At 39.7% G+C, this 23,379-nt stretch overlaps 1 pseudogene; it reads left to right on the top strand.

Moving 5' to 3' along the window:
- LOC142260531 (uncharacterized) overlaps positions 1 to 23,379 on the top strand; it is a 413,103-nt pseudogene continuing 389,724 nt past the window's right edge.

Genomic DNA, 23,379 nt, shown 5'->3' with positions numbered 1-23,379 from the left:
ATGATTAACTCCTTTAAAGCTGTTCAATTTTAGAACCATTAAGAAAGTGTTGGAGTCTCCTCAGATCAGATTCAGTCGGCGCCGAAAGAGGACGGAAGAAATCTACAGTTTATTGTCTCCAATGATTTCTCCTTATTATCTTCACATATTTTGTGTTTTTAGTTGATTTTTTTAACATCATTTCATCTTCATTACAATAAAGGATTCTCTGTTTTCTTTTTATTTTTCTTGATTGACCCATAAATGATGAATAAGGACGAAGGCAAAATTATGGAGAAGATATTCAGCCTGAATCTGGAGATAATCTTCCATCTTACTGCAGAGGTGAGAGGCTCTGATGTCATCACATTACATCATTATCTATGGGAATAACAGAGGATATGACTGGGGAGGTGAGAGGATCTGATGTCATCACATTACATCATTATCTATGGGAATAACAGAGGATATGACCGGGAGGTGAGAGGTTCTGATGTCACCACATTACATCATTATCTATGGGAATAACAGAGGATATGACCGGGGAGGTGAGAGGCTCTGATGTCATCACATTACATCATTATCTATGGGGATAACAGAGGATATGACCGGGGAGGTGAGAGGCTCTGATGTCATCACATTACATCATTATCTATGGGAATAACAGAGGATATGACCGGGGAGGTGAGAGGCTCTGATGTCACCACATTACATCATTATCTATGGGAATAACAGAGGATATGACCGGGGAGGTGAGAGGCTCTGATGTCATCACATTACATCATTATCTATGGGGATAACAGAGGATATGACCGGGGAGGTGAGAGGTTCTCATGTCATCACATTACATCATTATCTATGGGAATAACAGAGGATATGACCGGGGAGGTGAGAGGCTCTGATGTCATCACATTACATCATTATCTATGGGAATAACAGAGGATATGACCGGGGAGGTGAGAGGTTCTGATGTCATCACATTACATCATTATCTATGGGAATAACAGAGGATATGACCGGGGAGGTGAGAGGCTGTGATGTCATCACATTACATCATTATCTATGGGAATAACAGAGGATATGACCGGGGAGGTGATGGACTCTGGAAATGTCTGTAGTGATATTATTAATGTCTCCACACTCAGGATTACACAGTAGTGAAGACCTCTAGTGATCGCTGTCAGGTCCCTGTGTCTGAAGGACGGGGAGGAACCCTGAGCCCAATCCCGGGGCCTCCACCTCACCCCCGGATACAGGAGGACATCAATGACCAGAAGGTCCTAGATTTCACCAACAAGATACTGGAGCTGCTGACTGGAGAGGTGACACTGCTGGGAATGCTGGGACATTATACAGGACGGCACTGGAGGATTCTGGGTGATGACGGTATCATTGTGTTGTCAGGTTCCTATAAGGTGTCAGGACGTCACCGTCTATTTCTCCATGGAGGAGTGGAAGTATCTAGAAGGACACAAGGAGCGGTACAAGGCGGTGATGATGGAGGAGCCCCAGCCCCGCACATCACCAGGTAATAGACAGGACTGAATACACCCGGCCTATAATTATCTGTATGTAATAATGATGTCCGTCCTGTCTGTGTCTCCTGCAGGTCTCTCCAGTACGAGGACGACCCCAGAGAGATGTCCCGCTCCTCCTCCTCCTCCACAGGATCCTCAGGTAGATGGAGATCTCCCTATGAGGTGTAGACGGCTGTGACCTCCTTGTGTTCAGTCTTGTTTTCTCCTCCAGTATTAGATGTTTTATACTTGTGTAATGAGAGCGGTGGAGACGGCAGGATCACCAAAAACTGCCATTTCATCATCTAAATACTGATTGTTAATTTAGTGATAGGTGACACAGGTGTGGGCCTCGGGTTGTGAAGCAGCTGGTTAAAAGAGGGAAAGGTACATCACACATGAGTAGTTAATACCACGATTGTGGTGGAAGGGGGAATAGGCAGGTGTATGTAGGGAAGGTGCTAATGTTCCTGAAAGCTCTACTGAACAAACACCGACACGTCCTACCCAAAGACAGCTGCCGGCTTCCGTTACTGGATGGCTGCTCCACTCCCTTTCTTTGGCAGCCGCACAGCGGTATAACTTATAGGTGAGGGCCAGAAGGAGTATGTGCTACAGTGGATGTCAAGCACTGCGTCAAATGGCCTCTCCTCATCACACACAGTACAGTCTTCAGAGGTAGCACCCCAATTATTCTTGTTCCCTGGATGTTACAACTCTCCAACCGCCCCATCACTGTGGGGAACCACAGATGAGCTCGTCTTCAGAGATATTCACACATTCTATCTCATGGGTATCAGAGGTCTGCTCCAAAGATTCTCAGACTCGAGAGGAAAAAAATGAAGCGACTCCTAAAATATATAATAAATTGGGGTCAGTAGTGCAATGCAGAATGTGCTGAATATTTTTTCATGGGAATTTGGGAAAATTATGAAATGTCCTATAAATGGCTGATCTATTCCTGATTTAAGGCCACATTCACACACAGCGTTTTTGCTTCATTTTTTGAGGATACGTTTTTCAGCTGCAAAAGCAGATCAACTTTTTAAAAAAAAAATCTCATCACATGAAAGGTTTTGGAGCTCATAGATAATGTTTTCAATAGCAAAAGCAGATTAGGAAAACACCACAAACTGACGGCTCATTCTTTGTGAGGATTTGTTTTTGAGCTCAAAAACGGATCCTCACAAAACGCTGTGCCTGAATGTCCTATCTCGAAACCCATTGCCTTTGCTGGGATGCCGGAGTCACTGCATTTCACTGAATTATTCTGCCATCAATGTTCCATATGTTTGTGACAAGAAGGAAATTGTTAGTAAGACACTGGCAGTAAAAGATACTAAAGCTCATCACAGCGGCCAGTTTCTCCAGGGCTTAGCGGAAAATGTTCTGCAATATTATGAACCCAAAAAAGAACAGGCAAAAAGAGAAACTTTCAGCTCACCCATTCCATGTGCTCTGATTTTCTTCTGCTGCTCGGGCTGCAGGTGCTGTTACCTGTGTATAATGAAGAGGGAAGAGTTCTGCCCAGCGCAATAAGGAGAAATACGTCAGTAAATTTCCAGGTGCTTTATTCTGCTTGGTTTCCAATAAAAACGCGTTTGACTTGACAAAGGCTACACTCCAGTAGCCGAAACGCGTCGCTGTTGTGTCAATATCCATGGAGGACTATGTCTTAACTGTTCATATGTTTATATGAGCGTTTTTATTGGAAACCAAGCAGAATAAAGCACCTGGAAATTTACTGACGTATTTCTCCTTCTTGCGCTGGGCAGAACTCTTCCCTCTTCAAAAAAGAACAGGTTCTTGCTTTTGTAATGAACAATGCTTCAAACATGATAAGTACAATTAAACTGATGAATGAGAGTAATGAACAACAGCTAGAAGAAAATTTAGGATTCAGTATGTTTGAGATGAAAGGCCACAGTGCTGTTCATGTAACTGAGGAACAAGCAGATATTATTACAACAGGAGAACAGCAAAATTATACTTTAGGATTAGATGATCTTGTTGAAGCTGCTTCAAAACACTTTCATATTCATCACTTGCGCTGTGTTGTGCACACGCTGCAGCTGACAATAAGAGAGTCTGCAAGAGGGACATGCTGGAAATCTGATTGGAAAAGTGAGGAAATTGGTTATTGCAGCCAGAACCCCTAAAATTGATTCCATCTTGAAGAGACGTGCTGGGAAAGGGGCAATTGTTGATCAATACACTCGGTGAGGCAGCACTTATTTAATGATTGAGCAATTTGCTTGTACTAAAACCATTTCTTATAGATATGGTGAACCCTCAGGTACCCTTAAATGAAGGTCAATGGACACAGGTGGCTGACTTGAAGGAATTGCTTAATCACCCATTTACCGTGACTAAAAAATTACAAGCTGAGGATTTAACTCCTGGCAATTTCATAAAGCAGTGGAAGAACTTGCTATTTTGCCTGTCCCAAAGAGGAGGTTTAATCGCAGATGGCATTGCTGCTTCAATGAGATAGACACAGCTATTGGAAAATAAAATTCTTCTGGCAGCTGTTTATGTGGACCCAAGTCCTCGTATACTGCTTGATGATCAACAGCTTACTAAAGGAAAATAAGCTTTGAGTGAGGTAGCAGTTAGGATGAGCGGCTACAGGACTGCCAGGTGGAATAGGACTTGGGTCCTGACAGTGCTACTGCTGCCATATCTTCATCCTTATCAGATGAGGAGTTTAACGTTGACAAGTATTTGGATGACATGGAGCAGGCAAAGCGTTGCTGCAAGGAAAAAGATTTCACTCCGTCTCCTATACGAACAGATTGACCAGATTACAGTAAAAATTTTCACTTGCTCTCAAAGAAATAGAAAAATTTAACCATTCATCAAAACTGACTGTGCATGAGGCAATTCCTTTATACCCGGAAATTGTTAGAGATGTCGTCCATGTGGTTACGGCTTTGCCTCCAACCCAAGTTAGTGTAGAGAGGTTGTTCTCTAGCCTTAAAATTATTAGATCAGATTTGAGGTCATCTATGAAGGAGGATCTGATGGAGGCAATTCTATTTCTTACAACAAATTCATGGATTGCACAAATGTTATTTACTATGTTTTTGTTAAAAACTGTTTTTTGCCACTTACATAGTTTATTACATAGTGTTGGTGTTTATATATATATATATATATATATATATATAAAAAAAATTATTATACACATATATACACACACACTGTATATTATATTTTGTATTGCATATTTACAATTTATTACAGTTTTTTTTGTTCTAATGTTGTATCCAATAAATATATTTTATGTTCTATCTAAATATCTTGATTATTGTATTATAAAAATAATTAAAATGTCTGATGTTCACATTGTACAATACATTTTTCACTTAAATATAAGCAATATACTAAATGTTTAGTATGTTTTTGTTGAAAACTGCTTTTTGCCACTTCCATAGTTTATTACATAGTGTTATATACTAAATATATATATATATACACACACACACACACACACACACAGTACAGACTAAACGTTTGGACACACCTTCTCATCTCTAGAGCCTCTAGAGCAACTGTTAAGAGGAGGCTTTGTGCAGCAGCCTTCATGGTAAAATAGCTGCTAGGAAACCTCTGCTAAGGACAGGCAACAAGCAGAAGAGACTTGTTTGGGCTAAAGAACACAAGGAATGGACAATAGACCAGTGGAAATCTGTGCTTTGGTCTGATGAGTCCAAATTTGAGATCTTTGGATCCAACCACCGTGTCTTTGTAGAAAAGGTGAACGGATGGACTCTACATGGCTGGTTCCCACCGTGAAGCATGGAGGAGGGGTGATGGTGTGGAGGTGCTTTGCTGGTGACACTGTTGGGGATTTATTCAAAATTAAAGGCATACTAACTCAGCATGGCTACCACAGCATCTTGCAGCGACGTGCTTTTCCATCCGGTTTGCGTTTAGTTGGACCATCATTAATTTTTCAACAGGAAATTGACCCCAAACACACCTCCAGGCTGTGTAAGGGCTATTTGACTAAGAAGGAGAGTGATGGGGTGCTACACCAGATGACCTGGTCTCCACAGTCACCAGACCTGAACCCAATCGAGATGGTTTGGGGTGAGCTGGACCGCAGAGTGAAGGCAAAAGGGCCAACAAGTGCTAAGCATCTCTGGGAACTCCTTCAAGACTGTTGGAAAACCATTTCCGGTGACTACCTCTTTAAGCTCATCAAGAGAATGGCAAGAGTGTGCAAAGCAGTAATCAAAGCAAAAGGCGGCGACTGTGAAGAACCTAGAATATAAGACATATTTTCAGTTGTTTCACACTTTTTTAAGTATTTCATTCCACATGTGATAATTCATAGTTTTGATGCCTTCAATGTGAATCTACAATTTTCAGAGTCAGGAAAATAAAGAAAACTCTTTGAATGAGAAGGTGTGTACAAACGTTTAGTCTGTACTGTGTGTGTGTGTGTGTGTGTAAGTATATGTATGTATGTATATATATATATATATATATATATATATATATTTATTTAGTATATAACACTATTTAATAAACTATGGAAGTGGCAAAAAGCAGTTTTCAACAAAAACATACTAAACATTTAGTATATTGCTTATATTTAAGTGAAAAATGTATTGTACAATGTGAACATCAGACATTTTAATTATTTTTATGATACAATAATCAAGATATTTAGATAGAACATAAAATATATTTATTGGATACAACTTTAGAACAAAAAAAACTGTAATAAATTGTAAATATGCAATACAAAATATAATATACAGTGTGTGTATATATGTGTATAATACATTTTATATATATATATATATATATATATATACACACATATACACACACACTGTATATTATAGTGTATTGCATATTTACAATTTATTACAGTTTTTTTGTTCTAAAGTTGTATCCAATAAATATATTTTATGTTCTATCTAAATATCTTGATTATTGTATCATAAAAATAATTAAAATGTCTGATGTTCACATTGTACAATACATTTTTCACTTAAATATAAGCAATATATGTGGGAGTCGGAGTCGCTGCAAGGGAAATTGAGGAGTTGGAGTCGAAGGTTTAGCTTAGGCTGCTTTCACACATCCGGTTTGAGCAGTGCGGCTCAATCCGGCTGTATGACCTATGCAACAGATGCGGTGAAAACACCGCATCCTTTGCATAAGTTTTTTTTTACATGCGGCCCGCCTGGTTTTTGCCGCTTGCGGCATGCTACTGAGCATGCGCAGTGTCAAAAACCGCATGCGGCGGCCGGATGCAGTTTTTGCCGCATCCGGTCGCCATAGGCATGCATTGAAAAATGCGCCGCATCGGCATGATGCGGCGCGATGCGGTTTTTTTTGCCGCACGAAAAAACGTGCCAGACAACGTTCCATCCGGCCGCCGCATCGGCTAAATCTGCCGCATGCGGCAAAAAACGGATGGAACACAAGGCCATGCGGCACAATGCGGCACTAATTAAAGTCTATGCAGGAAAAACGCAACCGGCAGCAAAAAAACGGTTGCGATTTTCCTGCAAAGTGCCGCATTGTGCCGCATAGCAAAAACCGGAGGTGTGAAAGCAGCCTAACCGACTCTACAGCCCCACTCTTTACAATAAAGAATCTTCTGTTTTTATTTTTTTTTTAAATTAGAGATTTTTCCTGTTTGACCCAAGAAAGATGAATAAGAACAAAGACCAAATTATGGAGAAGATATTAAACCTGAGTCTGGAGATAATCTTCCATCTTACTGGAGAGGTGAGAGGCTCTGATGTCATCACATTACATCATTATCTATGGGAATAACAGAGGATATGACCGGGGAGGTGAGAGGCTCTGATGTCATCACATTACATCATTATCTATGGGGATAACAGAGGATATGACCGGGGAGGTGAGAGGCTGTGATGTCACCACATTACATCATTATCTATGGGGATAACAGAGGATATGACCGGGGAGGTGAGAGGTTCTGATGTCATCACATTACATCATTATCTATGGGAATAACAGAGGATATGACCGGGGAGGTGAGAGGCTCTGATGTCATCACATTACATCATTATCTATGGGGATAACAGAGGATATGACTGGAGAGGTGAGAGGCTCTGATGTCCTCACATTACATCATTATCTATGGGAATAACAGAGGATATGACCGGGGAGGTGAGAGGCTCTGATGTCATCACATTACATCATTATCTATGGGGATAACAGAGGATATGACCGGGGAGGTGAGAGGTTCTGATGTCATCACATTACATCATTATCTATGGAAATAACAGAGGATATGACCGGGGAGGTGAGAGGCTCTGATGTCATCACATTACATCATTATCTATAGGAATAACAGAGGATATGACCGGGGAGGTGAGAGGCTCTGATGTCATCACATTACATCATTATCTATAGGAATAACAGAGGATATGACCAGGGAGGTGAGAGGTTCTGATGTCATCACATTACATCATTATCTATGGAAATAACAGAGGATATGACCGGGGAGGTGAGAGGCTCTGATGTCATCACATTACATCATTATCTATAGGAATAACAGAGGATATGACTGGGGAGGTGAGAGGCTCTGATGTCATCACATTACATCATTATCTATGGGGATAACAGAGGATATGACCGGATAGGTGAGAGGCTCTGATGTCATCACAGTACATCATTATCTATGGGGATAACAGAGGATATGACCGGGGAGGTGAGAGGCCCTGATGTCATCATATTACATCATTATCTATGGGAATAACAGAGGATATGACCGGGAAGGTGAGAGGCTCTGATGTCATCACATTACATCATTATCTATGGGAATAACAGAGGATATGACCGGGGAGGTGAGAGGCTGTGATGTCACCACATTACATCATTATCTATGGGGATAACAGAGGATATGACCGGGGAGGTGAGAGGTTCTGATGTCATCACATTACATCATTATCTATGGGAATAACAGAGGATATGACCGGGGAGGTGAGAGGCTCAGATGTCATCGCATTACATCATTATCTATGGGAATAACAGAGGATATGACCGGGGAGGTGAGAGGCTCTGATGTCACCACATTACATCATTATCTATGGGGATAACAGAGGATATGACCGGGGAGGTGAGAGGTTCTGATGTCATCACATTATATCATTATCTATGGGAATAACAGAGGATATGACTGGAGAGGTGAGAGGCTCTGATGTCATCACATTACATCATTATCTATGGGGATAACAGAGGATATGACCGGGGAGGTGAGAGGCTCTGATCTCATCACATTATATCATTATCTATGGGAATAACAGAGGATATGACTGGAGAGGTGAGAGGCTCTGATGTCATCACATTACATCATTATCTATGGGAATAAAAGAGGATATGACCGGGGAGGTGAGAGGTTCTGATGTCATCACATTACATCATTATCTATGGGGATAAAAGAGGATATGACCGGGGAGGTGAGAGGCTCTGATGTCATCACATTACATCATTATCTATGGGAATAACAGAGGATATGACCGGGAGGTGAGAGGTTCTGATGTCATCACATTACACCATTATCCATGGGAATAACAGAGGATATGACCGGGGAGGTGAGAGGTTCTGATGTCATCACATTACATCATTATCTATGGGAATAACAGAGGATATGACTGGGGAGGTGAGAGGCTCTGATGTCATCACATTACATCATTATCTATGGGAATAACAGAGGATATGACCGGGGAGGTGAGAGGCTCAGATGTCATCACATTACATCATTATCTATGGTAATAACAGAGGATATGACCGGGGAGGTGAGAGGCTCTGATGTCATCACAGTACATCATTATCTATGGGGATAACAGAGGATATGACCGGGGAGGTGAGAGGCTCTGATGTCATCACATTACATCATTATCTATGGGGATAACAGAGGATATGACCGGGGAGGTGAGAGGCTCTGATGTCATCACATTACATCATTATCTATGGGAATAACAGAGGATATGACCGGGGAGGTGAGAGGCTGTGATGTCACCACATTACATCATTATCTATGGGGATAACAGAGGATATGACCGGGGAGGTGAGAGGCTGTGATGTCATCACATTACATCATTATCTATGGGAATAACAGAGGATATGACCGGGGAGGTGAGAGGTTCTGATGTCATCACATTTCATCATTATCTATGGGAATAACAGAGGATATGACCGGGGAGGTGAGAGGCTCAGATGTCATCGCATTACATCATTATCTATGGGAATAACAGAGGATATGACCGGGGACGTGAGAGGCTCTGATGTCACCACATTACATCATTATCTATGGGGATAACAGAGGATATGACCGGATAGGTGAGAGGCTCTGATGTCATCACAGTACATCATTATCTATAGGAATAACAGAGGATATGACTGGGGAGGTGAGAGGCTCTGATGTCATCACATTACATCATTATCTATGGGGATAACAGAGGATATGACCGGATAGGTGAGAGGCTCTGATGTCATCACAGTACATCATTATCTATGGGGATAACAGAGGATATGACCGGGGAGGTGAGAGGCCCTGATGTCATCATATTACATAATTATCTATGGGAATAACAGAGGATATGACCGGGAAGGTGAGAGGCTCTGATGTCATCACATTACATCATTATCTATGGGAATAACAGAGGATATGACCGGGGAGGTGAGAGTGTAAAAACATTAAAATTAATACATCTAGTTATCAAATATTTTATAGAAGGACATATAAGTTCACAGTTCTGTTTATGTTGAAGGGCATAGTATATTAATAAAGTTTTTATAAGGAATAAGTATTAAAATATCCATATTGAATATATATATATATGCTGAGCATGGAAGGATATATATAAATCCTTCCAGAAGCTTCTGGTAGCTTCTAGAAGCTTATGTCATATGGAGCTATATTCAACTAAACACCCTATATGGACTGGACAGTTGTTATATAACACACGATGGAGGGGGCTATGGTCGCTCCTCCACATTGCCTGCTGTGAGAAGACTCGAAGCTGCAAAGATGAAGACACGCTAAAAGATGACATCCCCTGCCTTGCCATTCAGGAACCAAAGAAAGATGGGTAAAGACTTCCCATTGATCAGTATGGACTAAATGAACTCTTTGCGTAAGCTATCAAAGTATATTATTTTTCCTTTCTGTAACTGAACCCTGGCAACCATTTTTAAATAGATAAAATACATTTATTTTTTACATTTTTGGAAGTTCTTTCTTTCATGCGGCTTTACGTATTTGAAGAAAAATATATTTAAGAGTATATTTTTTAACATTTTGGCGAGCCACCCATTCGTAATTTTTTTACATTTTTGTTGTTCCTTCACTTTGCATAAGGGGGGTCGAAGTATCTTAAGATCTCCTGCAAAGGATCAGGAATCGACAATTTATAAAAAATCACGCAGAACCTAGGAAATACGTATAAGTCAAGTTGCATGAAAGTTTTTTTTTTTTTGAATGAACTTTAAAGTTTTTACAAAGTTACAGAAGTTAACTTTTGACGTATTTTTGAGCAAGAAAGATAAAGTCAGTCCATAAGAAGTATTGGACGTGCTGAACAAGGTGAATCAAGTCTTACAGGATCATCCATCAGATCATCTGATCATTTCAGGTAAGAAAATGGATTTTATCTCTTCATATGTTAAGCAAAGTAAACTTCAGTTCACTTATCCAGATATTTCTAATGTGGAAGAGATTTGGTTACGCTTTTATGAGGAGTGTGAACTTGAGAATTCACGTATAGAATGTGCAAGGTCTTTTAATAGAGAGAAACAGAAAATCAGAAATGTCTGTCATTTAGTCTATGATTTTCACAAGTTAATCGTAGAAAAGTGTAAAAATGGTGGAAATAGACAACCTGAATTGTCAGGAGGGTTAGTGACAGAGAAATCCAAAGACTGCTTAGAACCTGGAATGTCAGTCAGTGATATTGTGAATTCTGACTGTAATGTTGGCTGTAATTTTGGAAATCAGAATTTTGATAATGGCGGCAGACATGTGCTACGTAATCAAGGTCATTTTCAGGACACTGGGAAAGAAGCAGGAAATGACGTAGAGAAGCCAGAAGGGGGAGGAGCCAGAGTGGGAGACGTGCAGAAAGGACACGTGGAGAGAGAAAATGGCGACGATCAGTTTCTAAAAATAGAACAGACAAATTTAGGAATTAGACTTAGAAAGAGTCTATTGGACATATGCAAATTAATTCCCGCATATAATCCTAAAATACATGTTTGCAGAAATTCAGAGATATTTGAAAGTTCCGTTAAGAAGTTAAATTTAACCAATAGTGAGACGAATCAGTTATTCCGTATGTGGTTACCTCAGCATTTCTTTAGACAATTGGCATTAAAAAAGTCTTCTGACAATGAGACATTTGATTGTTCAAATGATAACGATATCATAAGGCTGAAAAATCTCATCTTCTGTACAAGGAATGAATCTGATCCAAACTATGAGATGTTGAAGGAATTACAAATTGAACAGAATGAGAGTACGTTCTCATTTATGTCCGTTTTTGAACGTTTGTATAGGGCGGTCATTCCAAATGTCAGATTGGATGGAATGATACGTTTATTCATCAAGAAATTTCATTTCCTTGACAATGCAGCCTGTGCGGTGGCATTAAACAAAAAGTCCCTATTCGAATGTACGACATTTATCGATTTTGTTAGAAGTCGCCAAAGTCAATCAAAACAGAAATTAATTAATTCTGAAAAACCAATACAAAAAAAGGAGAGTTTTTGTGAAAAATCAACAGTGTCTCCCAGATCCAGATATTTCTGTGACAGGGTGTATGAAGTTCGGAGGAAGATGCATACATGTTTCAAACCATACAATCCACCCCAATTTTTGTCGTCTAAAAGTCTTTTTCCACAGGAAAAACCCTTGTCACCAGTGACGGGATCGGTCACTGGGATTGAGGATTCCAGACAAATGATGAGTAAAAGCTTTGAAAGACAGAAACAGGTGTCTTGTGCGGATTCTTTCCCTGGGTTAGGATTTGATAGCCCGCGACAGCTAAGTGGTCTTTCAGAGAGAGACATTCTCTCTCATATAAGAGAAAACCTTGAATTACATAAGTTCAGAGATTCCTATAAGTTCCAAGGGAATCTAATAAATCGAATCTTTGAAGAAAAAATTAGGTATGGTCTTCAGTTAAATAAAGTGGATTTCTGGGTAAATTAATTTTATTGTTTGATAAATGTGTTTATTCATATACAGTGAATCTATGCATATATATATATATATATATATATATATATATATATATATTAAAGGTAGTGATAGTAAATTAAGGTCATAGTTTCATTTAGTAAAATGATAGTTTAATGTCATAATTAATAATTTGATCTCTGTATATGAATAATATTTAAAATAAAATAATAAGAGAAAGTAACAGATTCTAAGTGTTTCATTTTTATCATAAATATGATAATAATTTTATTCTTTTATTTCCCTCAGAATTTATCAGTAAAACAGATTGATGAAGTATTAATTTTTATCTATGCATTTGTTCTTGTCCTCAATCAGGTAACATATATTTTATTGGGTAAGGATAATCGCGAAAGAACGATTAATAATAATTAATATTTTCTCAGGTACCAATTGCCAGAGTATTATTACTTTAACTTTTCTTTTATGAATATATATCTTCTTTAGAGTTATTAGAAATGTAATCTGAGCTTTGGAGTGTAGTAAAACTGCTTGCTGTTTTGGAATGGTGTTCTTTGCACGTACCAGAGCATGTGACTTTTGAATTACTAAAGCTAATAATAAATGTCTATCGGTTCCATGGTCATATGTACAGTATGTAATACATTGGAATTTGTATTTTTCAAGAAGTACTTCAAATTAGTAACATAATTTTTGAAATGCGCATAGAATATTGGGAAAAAAAAGGGATATGTGTTTGTCAGTTTCTATGTAGAAGTATATGTTAAAGAACCATGGCAGTCTTGTGTGCATAGATGTGTCTATGAATGATTGATTGGTTGAGCAGCTGCTAAAGTCAGAGTACTTGGATCCAGAAAAAAAAAAAAAAGGGAATTTTTGTTTTAACTTCAAGGTTATAATATATGTATGTTTACTATTAGAATAAATAAGTTATAGTACATAAGTATAAATAATGAAGGAAGTTATACTGGGTATATCTTATTCTTAGACATATTTCTTTAGTATAGAGATATTAGGATTTTTTATTAAGGGTTTATTCTGAAGAGTTACATTCTAGAATAAGGTTATAACGTTTTGATTTTCTTATATCTTTTGTGTTAGTCACTTCTTTTATTGGTACATAGATTGGAAGTCATTTTTTTCTTTTCAAATATGGAAGTGATATTTATAATATGGTCTTGAAGATATACAACACAAATTTTAATTTAATTTAATCTAAACATATTAATTTTTATAATATCATATTTCATGATATTGAAAGGGAGAGGTTTGGTCTCAATCACACACATTTATATTTGATAATATATGTGTTTTCAGGATACTTTAATAATTAATATTTCAAGTACAAAGGAAGAATTGGGAATAAAAAAATATATTTGAAGTATATCATAATGCATTTATATACTAAGAGAAGTGTATTATTTGCAAGGTTACATGACTTAATTATTTTCATAGGTTACTGATAGGTATGGAAATCCTATAAGATATTGGTAACATTAAGGTTATGTATTATTAAAGACACAGGTGTTATATACATAGAAGGCCTTATTTTTATTTCAATTTTTATTTTTATTCCAATTTTCATTTTTCCTTTTATTCCTATTAATTTTTTATATTAATTATTATTTAATATTCACATTTTTAATCAAAATCTAAATTCTACAATTTTTATTTTTTCTTCAGATTTTAAATATCTCAATTGAGAAAACACTTCAATATTTAGTTCAGTAATATCTAATATAAGATATTCATATTCATATTCCTTCATCATATATATATAAGATATTCATATTCTATTCTATATTATATATATAAGATATTCATATTCCTTCATCAATATATACACTTGTCTACTTCTTAGTAATACATTATTTTTATATTAGTATGTTAACACAATAAGGATGAAATATTACTTATAGTTACACATTTTCTTATAGTAGGTTATTTAATAAATAATAGACAAATCAAATGATTAAATTAGAGTAATAAAGATGGAAGATAGAGGTATATCTAGGTTTACCTTCCTATATTTACAAATAATATATATTATATTTTCAATCAATAATAATTTATAATGGGTATTATTGTGTTTTGATGGAATCATCCAGTCTTTTCTAAAGGTTATTTGCTTTGGTTTATAATTTTACAAATGATCTAACTAAAAAGCCACATTGTTGCCTTTCATATTTATAATATGATACATGTTATAGGTACACATTATATTGTTTCATATTTTATATTATATTTCGGCTACATTCAACACATTGCCACCTATGGGTTTGGAAGGGTAATACACCAATGACAAAAAAGGTCATTACAAGAAAATACTATTGTCTATACCATTATGCAGTATTTTATCATTCAGAGTATCAATTATATTAATACTTCTACGATAATAATAATGACATGGTATTATAGTATTAGAGTTATGATACACTGTGACATTTATTAGTGATAGTTATTGCCATATTTGGTATCTAGATTAGGGAATGAATCAGTCTTCAATCAAGATTACAGAAGATAAAAAGACTTTATAATTTTCCTAAAGTTAAAAGGGATTCTGCAAAAAGGTCCAAAAGGTAACGTCTCAAATAAGACTGTGAAACATACAAAATACACTTACAGCGTTTGCATCTCAGAAACACAATAGTCCTATGGTTCAAGGATGGACAATGACACATGGTCTGTGCATTAAGACCTCCCTACAGATACTAAGAAGAGCAATGACGTGTTAAAAGTTAACCCCTGTCGTGCTGACCAAGAACGTCTTAACATCTGTTCTAGGATTTGACAACAGGCAGCATGAAGGATACAAGGTGACTAATGGAAGACATCAACTCAGAGGACATCATATGGTGACCGGATTTGTTTTTTTTGCATTTCTTTTTAGGTCTAGCAAAGTATAGTTATATATTTTTATATGATTGATCAGTCATGGCCTATCATAACAGGAATCAACATTATTATATTATTGAACTTACAACATGAATAATGCAAATTAATTATTCTTCATCATTATTATTAATATTAATCCGTTATCGCCAAATAAGGAAAGAAGATTTGTTATTTTAATGATGTATTAATTAATTTTCGGGGTTACTCCACCCGCTTCAAGGGGGGTTTGTAAAAACATTAAAATTAATACATCTAGTTATCAAATATTTTATAGAAGGACATATAAGTTCACAGTTCTGTTTATGTTGAAGGGCTTAGTATATTAATAAAGTTTTTATAAGGAATAAGTATTAAAATATCCATATTGAATATATATATATGCTGAGCATGGAAGGATATATATAAATCCTTCCAGAAGCTTCTGGTAGCTTCTAGAAGCTTATGTCATATGGAGCTATATTCAACTAAACACCCTATATGGACTGGACAGTTGTTATATAACACACGATGGAGGGGGCTATGGTCGCTCCTCCACATTGCCTGCTGTGAGAAGACTCGAGGCTGCAAAGATGAACACACGCTAAAAGATGACATCCCCTGCCTTGCCATTCAGGAACCAAAGAAAGATGGGTAAAGACTTCCCATTGATCAGTATGGACTAAATGAACTCTTTGCGTAAGCTATCAAAGTATATTATTTTTCCTTTCTGTAACTGAACCCTGGCAACCATTTTTAAATAGATAAAATACATTTATTTTTTACATTTTTGGAAGTTCTTTCTTTCATGCGGCTTTACGTATTTGAAGAAAAATATATTTAAGAGTATATTTTTTAACAGAGAGGCTGTGATGTCACCACATTACATCATTATCTATGGGGATAACAGAGGATATGACCGGGGAGGTGAGAGGTTCTGATGTCATCACATTTCATCATTATCTATGGGAATAACAGAGGATATGACCGGGGAGGTGAGAGGCTCAGATGTCATCGCATTACATCATTATCTATGGGAATAACAGAGGATATGACCGGGGAGGTGAGAGGCTCTGATGTCACCACATTACATCATTATCTATGGGGATAACAGAGGATATGACCGGGGAGGTGAGAGGTTCTGATGTCATCACATTATATCATTATCTATGGGAATAACAGAGGATATGACTGGAGAGGTGAGAGGCTCTGATGTCATCACATTACATCATTATCTATGGGGATAACAGAGGATATGACCGGGGAGGTGAGAGGCTCTGATGTCATCACATTATATCATTATCTATGGGAATAACAGAGGATATGACTGGAGAGGTGAGAGGCTCTGATGTCATCACATTACATCATTATCTATGGGAATAAAAGAGGATATGACCGGGGAGGTGAGAGGTTCTGATGTCATCACATTACATCATTATCTATGGGGATAGAAGAGGATATGACCGGGGAGGTGAGAGGCTCTGATGTCATCACATTACATCATTATCTATGGGAATAACAGAGGATATGACCGGGAGGTGAGAGGTTCTGATGTCATCACATTACACCATTATCTATGGGAATAACAGAGGATATGACCGGGGAGGTGAGAGGTTCTGATGTCATCACATTACATCATTATCTATGGGAATAACAGAGGATATGACTGGGGAGGTGAGAGGCTCTGATGTCATCACATTACATCATTATCTATGGGAATAACAGAGGATATGACCGGGAGGTGAGAGGCTCTGATGTCATCACATTACATCATTATCTATGAGAATAACAGAGGATATGACCGGGGAGGTGAGAGGCTCTGATGTCATCACATTACATCATTATCTATGAGAATAACAGAGGATATGACCGGGGAGGTGAGAGGTTCTGATGTGATCACATTACACCATTATCTATGGGAATAACAGAGGATATGACCGGGGAGGTGAGAGGTTCTGATGTCATCACATTACATCATTATCTATGGGAATAACAGAGGATATGACTGGGGAGGTGAGAGGCTCTGATGTCATCACATTACATCATTATCTATGGGAATAACAGAGGATATGACCGGGGAGGTGAGAGGCTCAGATGTCATCACATTACATCATTATCTACGGTAATAACAGAGGATATGACCGGGGAGGTGAGAGGCTCTGATGTCATCACAGTACATCATTATCTATGGGGATAACAGAGGATATGACCGGGGAGGTGAGAGGCTCTGATGTCATAATAATAATAATAATAATAATCTTTATTTCTATAGCGCCAACATATTCCGTAGCGCTTTACAATTCAGGAGGATCATATACAAACAAGTAACAGTTATAGAAATACAATATTTAGAGGGGAAAAAAATACAACCCTGCTCGTGAGAGCTTACAATCTACAATGAGATGGGGGGAGAGGCAAGGTTCAAGTGCTTATTTACAATGACAATCCAACCATCTCACGGAAATGGGGCTGGATAATGGTTTCCTGGACCAGTGGGCCCGAGCCTTGAGATGCCTTTGGGTGCCATGGAGTTTGATGTGGAGCTATGTTGTGAGAGGTTGTAGAGGGACTATGTGAATCGAATCTGATTAGGGAGTGTGATAGGCCGCCCTAAAAAGATGTGTCTTTAGGGTGCGTCTGAAGCTGAGTAAGTTGTGATTTGTCCTAACTTCTTCTTGTCATCACATTACATCATTATCTATGGGGATAACAGAGGATATGACCGGGGAGGTGAGAGGCTGTGATGTCACCACATTACATCATTATCTATGGGGATAACAGAGGATATGACCGGGGAGGTGAGAGGTTCTGATGTCATCACATTTCATCATTATCTATGGGAATAACAGAGGATATGACCGGGGAGGTGAGAGGCTGTGATGTCACCACATTACATCATTATCTATGGGGATAACAGAGGATATGACCGGGGAGGTGAGAGGTTCTGATGTCATCAGATTTCATCATTATCTATGGGAATAACAGAGGATATGACCGGGGAGGTGAGAGGCTCAGATGTCATCGCATTACATCATTATCTATGGGAATAACAGAGGATATGACCGGGGACGTGAGAGGCTCTGATGTCACCACATTACATCATTATCTATGGGGATAACAGAGGATATGACCGGGGAGGTGAGAGGTTCTGATGTCATCACATTACATCATTATCTATGGGAATAACAGAGGATATGACCGGGGAGGTGAGAGGCTCTGATGTCATCACATTACTTCATTATCTATAGGAATAACAGAGGATATGACCGGGGAGGTGAGAGGCTCTGATGTCATCACATTACATCATTATCTATAGGAATAACAGAGGATATGACTGGGGAGGTGAGAGGCTCTGATGTCATCACATTACATCATTATCTATGGGGATAACAGAGGATATGACCGGATAGGTGAGAGGCTCTGATGTCATCACAGTACATCATTATCTATGGGGATAACAGAGGATATGACCGGATAGGTGAGAGGCTCTGATGTCACCACATTACATCATTACCTATGGGGATAACAGAGGATATGACCGGGGAGGTGAGAGGTTCTGATGTCATCACATTTCATCATTATCTATGGGAATAACAGAGGATATGACCGGGGAGGTGAGAGGCTCAGAAGTCATCGCATTACATCATTATCTATGGGAATAACAGAGGATATGACCGGGGAGGTGAGAGGCTCTGATGTCACCACATTACATCATTATCTATGAAGATAACAGAGGATATGACCGGGGAGGTGAGAGGTTCTGATGTCATCACATTATATCATTATCTATGGGAATAACAGAGGATATGACTGGAGAGGTGAGAGGCTCTGATGTCATCACATTACATCATTATCTATGGGGATAACAGAGGATATGACCGGGGAGGTGAGAGGCTCTGATGTCATCACATTATATCATTATCTATGGGAATAACAGAGGATATGACTGGAGAGGTGAGAGGCTCTGATGTCATCACATTACATCATTATCTATGGGAATAAAAGAGGATATGACCGGGGAGGTGAGAGGTTCTGATGTCATCACATTACATCATTATCTATGGGGATAAAAGAGGATATCACCGGGGAGGTGAGAGGCTCTGATGTCATCACATTACATCATTATCTATGGGAATAACAGAGGATATGACCGGGAGGTGAGAGGTTCTGATGTCATCACATTACACCATTATCTATGGGAATAACAGAGGATATGACCGGGGAGGTGAGAGGTTCTGATGTCATCACATTACATCATTATCTATGGGAATAACAGAGGATATGACTGGGGAGGTGAGAGGCTCTGATGTCATCACATTACATCATTATCTATGGGAATAACAGAGGATATGACCGGGAGGTGAGAGGTTCTGATGTCATCACATTACACCATTATCTATGGGAATAACAGAGGATATGACCGGGGAGGTGAGAGGTTCTGATGTCATCACATTACATCATTATCTATGGGAATAACAGAGGATATGACTGGGGAGGTGAGAGGCTCTGATGTCATCACATTACATCATTATCTATGGGAATAACAGAGGATATGACCGGGGAGGTGAGAGGCTCAGATGTCATCACATTACATCATTATCTATGGTAATAACAGAGGATATGACCGGGGAGGTGAGAGGCTCTGATGTCATCACATTACATCATTATCTATGGGGATAACAGAGGATATGACCGGGGAGGTGAGAGGCTCTGATGTCATCACATTACATCATTATCTATGGGGATAACAGAGGATATGACCGGGGAGGTGAGAGGCTCTGATGTCATCACATTACATCATTATCTATGGGAATAACAGAGGATATGACCGGGGAGGTGAGAGGCTGTGATGTCACCACATTACATCATTATCTATGGGGATAACAGAGGATATGACCGGGGAGGTGAGAGGTTCTGATGTCATCACATTTCATCATTATCTATGGGAATAACAGAGGATATGACCGGGGAGGTGAGAGGCTGTGACGTCACCACATTACATCATTATCTATGGGGATAACAGAGGATATGACCGGGGAGGTGAGAGGTTCTGATGTAATCACATTACATTATTATCTATGGGAATAACAGAGGATATGACCGGGGAGGTGAGAGGCTCAGATGTCATCGCATTACATCATTATCTATGGGAATAACAGAGGATATGACCGGGGACGTGAGAGGCTCTGATGTCACCACATTACATCATTATCTATGGGGATAACAGAGGATATGACCGGGGAGGTGAGAGGTTCTGATGTCATCACATTATATCATTATCTATGGGAATAACAGAGGATATGACTGGAGAGGTGAGAGGTTCTGATGTCATCACATTACATCATTATCTATGGGGATAACAGAGGATATGACCGGGGAGGTGAGAGGTTCTGATGTCATCACATTACATCATTATCTATGGGGATAACAGAGGATATGACCGGGGAGGTGAGAGGCTCTGATGTCATCACATTACATCATTATCTATGGGGATAACAGAGGATATGACGGGGGAGGTGATGGACTCTGGAAATGTCTGTAGTGATATTATTAATGTCTCCACACTCAGGATTACACAGTAGTGAAGACCTTTAGTGATCGCTGTCAGGCCCCTGTGTGTGAAGGACGGGGGGGAACCCTGAGCCCAATCACGGGAACCACCTCACCCCCGGATACATGAGGACATCAATGACCAGAAGATCCTAGAACTCACCAACAAGATGCTTGAGCTGCTGACTGGAGAGGTGACACTGCTGGGAATGCTGGGACATTATACAGGACAGCACTGGAGGATTCTGGGTGATGACGGTATCATTGTGTTGTCAGGTTCCTATAAGGTGTCAGGACGTCACGGTCTATTTCTCCATGGAGGAGTGGGAGTATCTAGAAGGACACAAGGAGCGGTACAAGGAGGTGATGATGGAGGAGCTCCAGCCCCGCACATCACCAGTTAATAGACAGGACTGAATACACCCGGCCTATAATTATCTGTATGTAATAACTAGCTGTAGTACCCGGGCGTTGCCCGGGATAGTAACTGTCTCTCTGTCTCTTTCCCAGTCTCTGTGTGTCGCTGTCTGTCTCTTTCCTTGTCTGTCTGTTTCTAGCTCTCTGTCTGTATTTGTATCAGTCTATCTGTCTCCATCTCTGTGTCTGTCTCCATGTGTGTGTCTGTCTCTCTTTCTCCATTTGTCTCTTGTCTGTCTGTTTCCCCCGTCTGTTTCACCACCGACATCTTATTACCTCACACATAAGGTTCTTATACTAACAGTTTATTTTGTTCCTATAGCAACCACTGACAGTTGCTTTTAATAGCCTGTAGCTCCCACCTCCATTTAGTTTAATGGAGGCATGTTTCTTGGAGAGTAACTGTAAACCGCAGGGTTAAACTTTCCTGTCAAAACATAGTCTACGACAATCCCTGAGGCACATTGGGTGTCTGTGCAAAATGTCGTGATTGTAAATGCGACGGTGCGGATTCCTTTAGCGGACACACACGCACACGCGCGCACACATACATATATATATATATATATATATATATATATACATACTGTGGTAAAGCCACTCACTCGGCCGTAGGGGATGAAGCAGTGACACCTCACTGGGTCTCTGTTTACCAGGTTTATTCACAGCATGCACAGTCCATAAACCTAAGGAGAGCACTCCTTACACTTGCACAGCCCAAAAATACAAAGGTCAAACAAAAGACCCTGGGTGTGTCCAGAGGCCTGGCTTTTGCCTCTGAGACCACGCCCCGAGGTGGAGATATGGTGAACAGCTGTCCCACCCATCTCTTTAGCTGTTCACAATAAACCCGCCCCAAAGAATACAAATGAACCCTCTCAGCACCTAACATGCTGGAGCACTACACCCAGGTTCACATCACCGACTACCGTAGTCGCGGCAACACATATCTCCCCTCGTACACATCACCAGTGATCATATCACATATTCCCCCCCTCTGCCCAAAGCCGGGGGCATGGGCACCATCAACCACTAGACAGGGGAGCCGCGACAGGGCATCCGCATTCCCATGTACCTTCCCAGGCCTATGCTCTACATGAAAGGAAAAATCCTGAAGGGCGAGAAACCATCGGGTCACCCTGGCATTCTTCCCCTGCCTACTCCTCAACCAGGTCAAAGGCGCATGGTCAGACACTAGCCTGAATTTACGACCTAGCAGATAGTATTTCAAAGAGTCCACCGCCCACCTAATGGCCAGGCATTCCTTTTCCACGATGGTATAGTTTTTCTCACAGGCAGAGAGCTTCCTACTAAGGTAAAGAACTGGATGCTCCTCTCCATTTATGACCTGCGACAGCACAGCTCCCAACCCGACCTCCGAGGCATCAGTCTGAAGCACAAACTCTTTCGTAAAGTCAGGTGCCACCAGGACTGGATGCTGGCATCAGGGCCGACTTCAAGGCCTGGAACGCCACCTCTGCCTCAGAGGTCCAGTTAGCCACTGATGGTTTTATGGCCCTAAGGAGATCAGTCAGCGGAGTGGCCTTCACAGCGAAATCCGGAAAGAACCGGCGGTAGTAACCGACAAGTCCTAGAAATGCCCTCACCTGCTTTTTAAAGAGTGGTCGTGGCCAATTCTGGATCGCCTCAACTTTAGTCACTTGTGGCTTGATTAGGCCCCGACCGACAACATAGCCCAGGTACCTGGCCTCCTCCTTCCCTATTGCACACTTCTTTGGGTTTATGGTAAACCCCGCCTTCCTCAAGGCATCCAGTACCGCCTGGACCCTCTGTAGATGACTCCCCCAATCCGGGGTAAAGATTACAATATCGTCCAGATACGCTGCGGTG

Source organism: Anomaloglossus baeobatrachus, chromosome 1, assembly GCF_048569485.1.
Source record: "Anomaloglossus baeobatrachus isolate aAnoBae1 chromosome 1, aAnoBae1.hap1, whole genome shotgun sequence".
NCBI lineage: Eukaryota > Metazoa > Chordata > Amphibia > Anura > Aromobatidae > Anomaloglossus > Anomaloglossus baeobatrachus.
The sequence above is the reverse complement of the archived record's forward strand: the minus strand, read 5'-3'. Positions and strand labels throughout refer to the sequence as shown.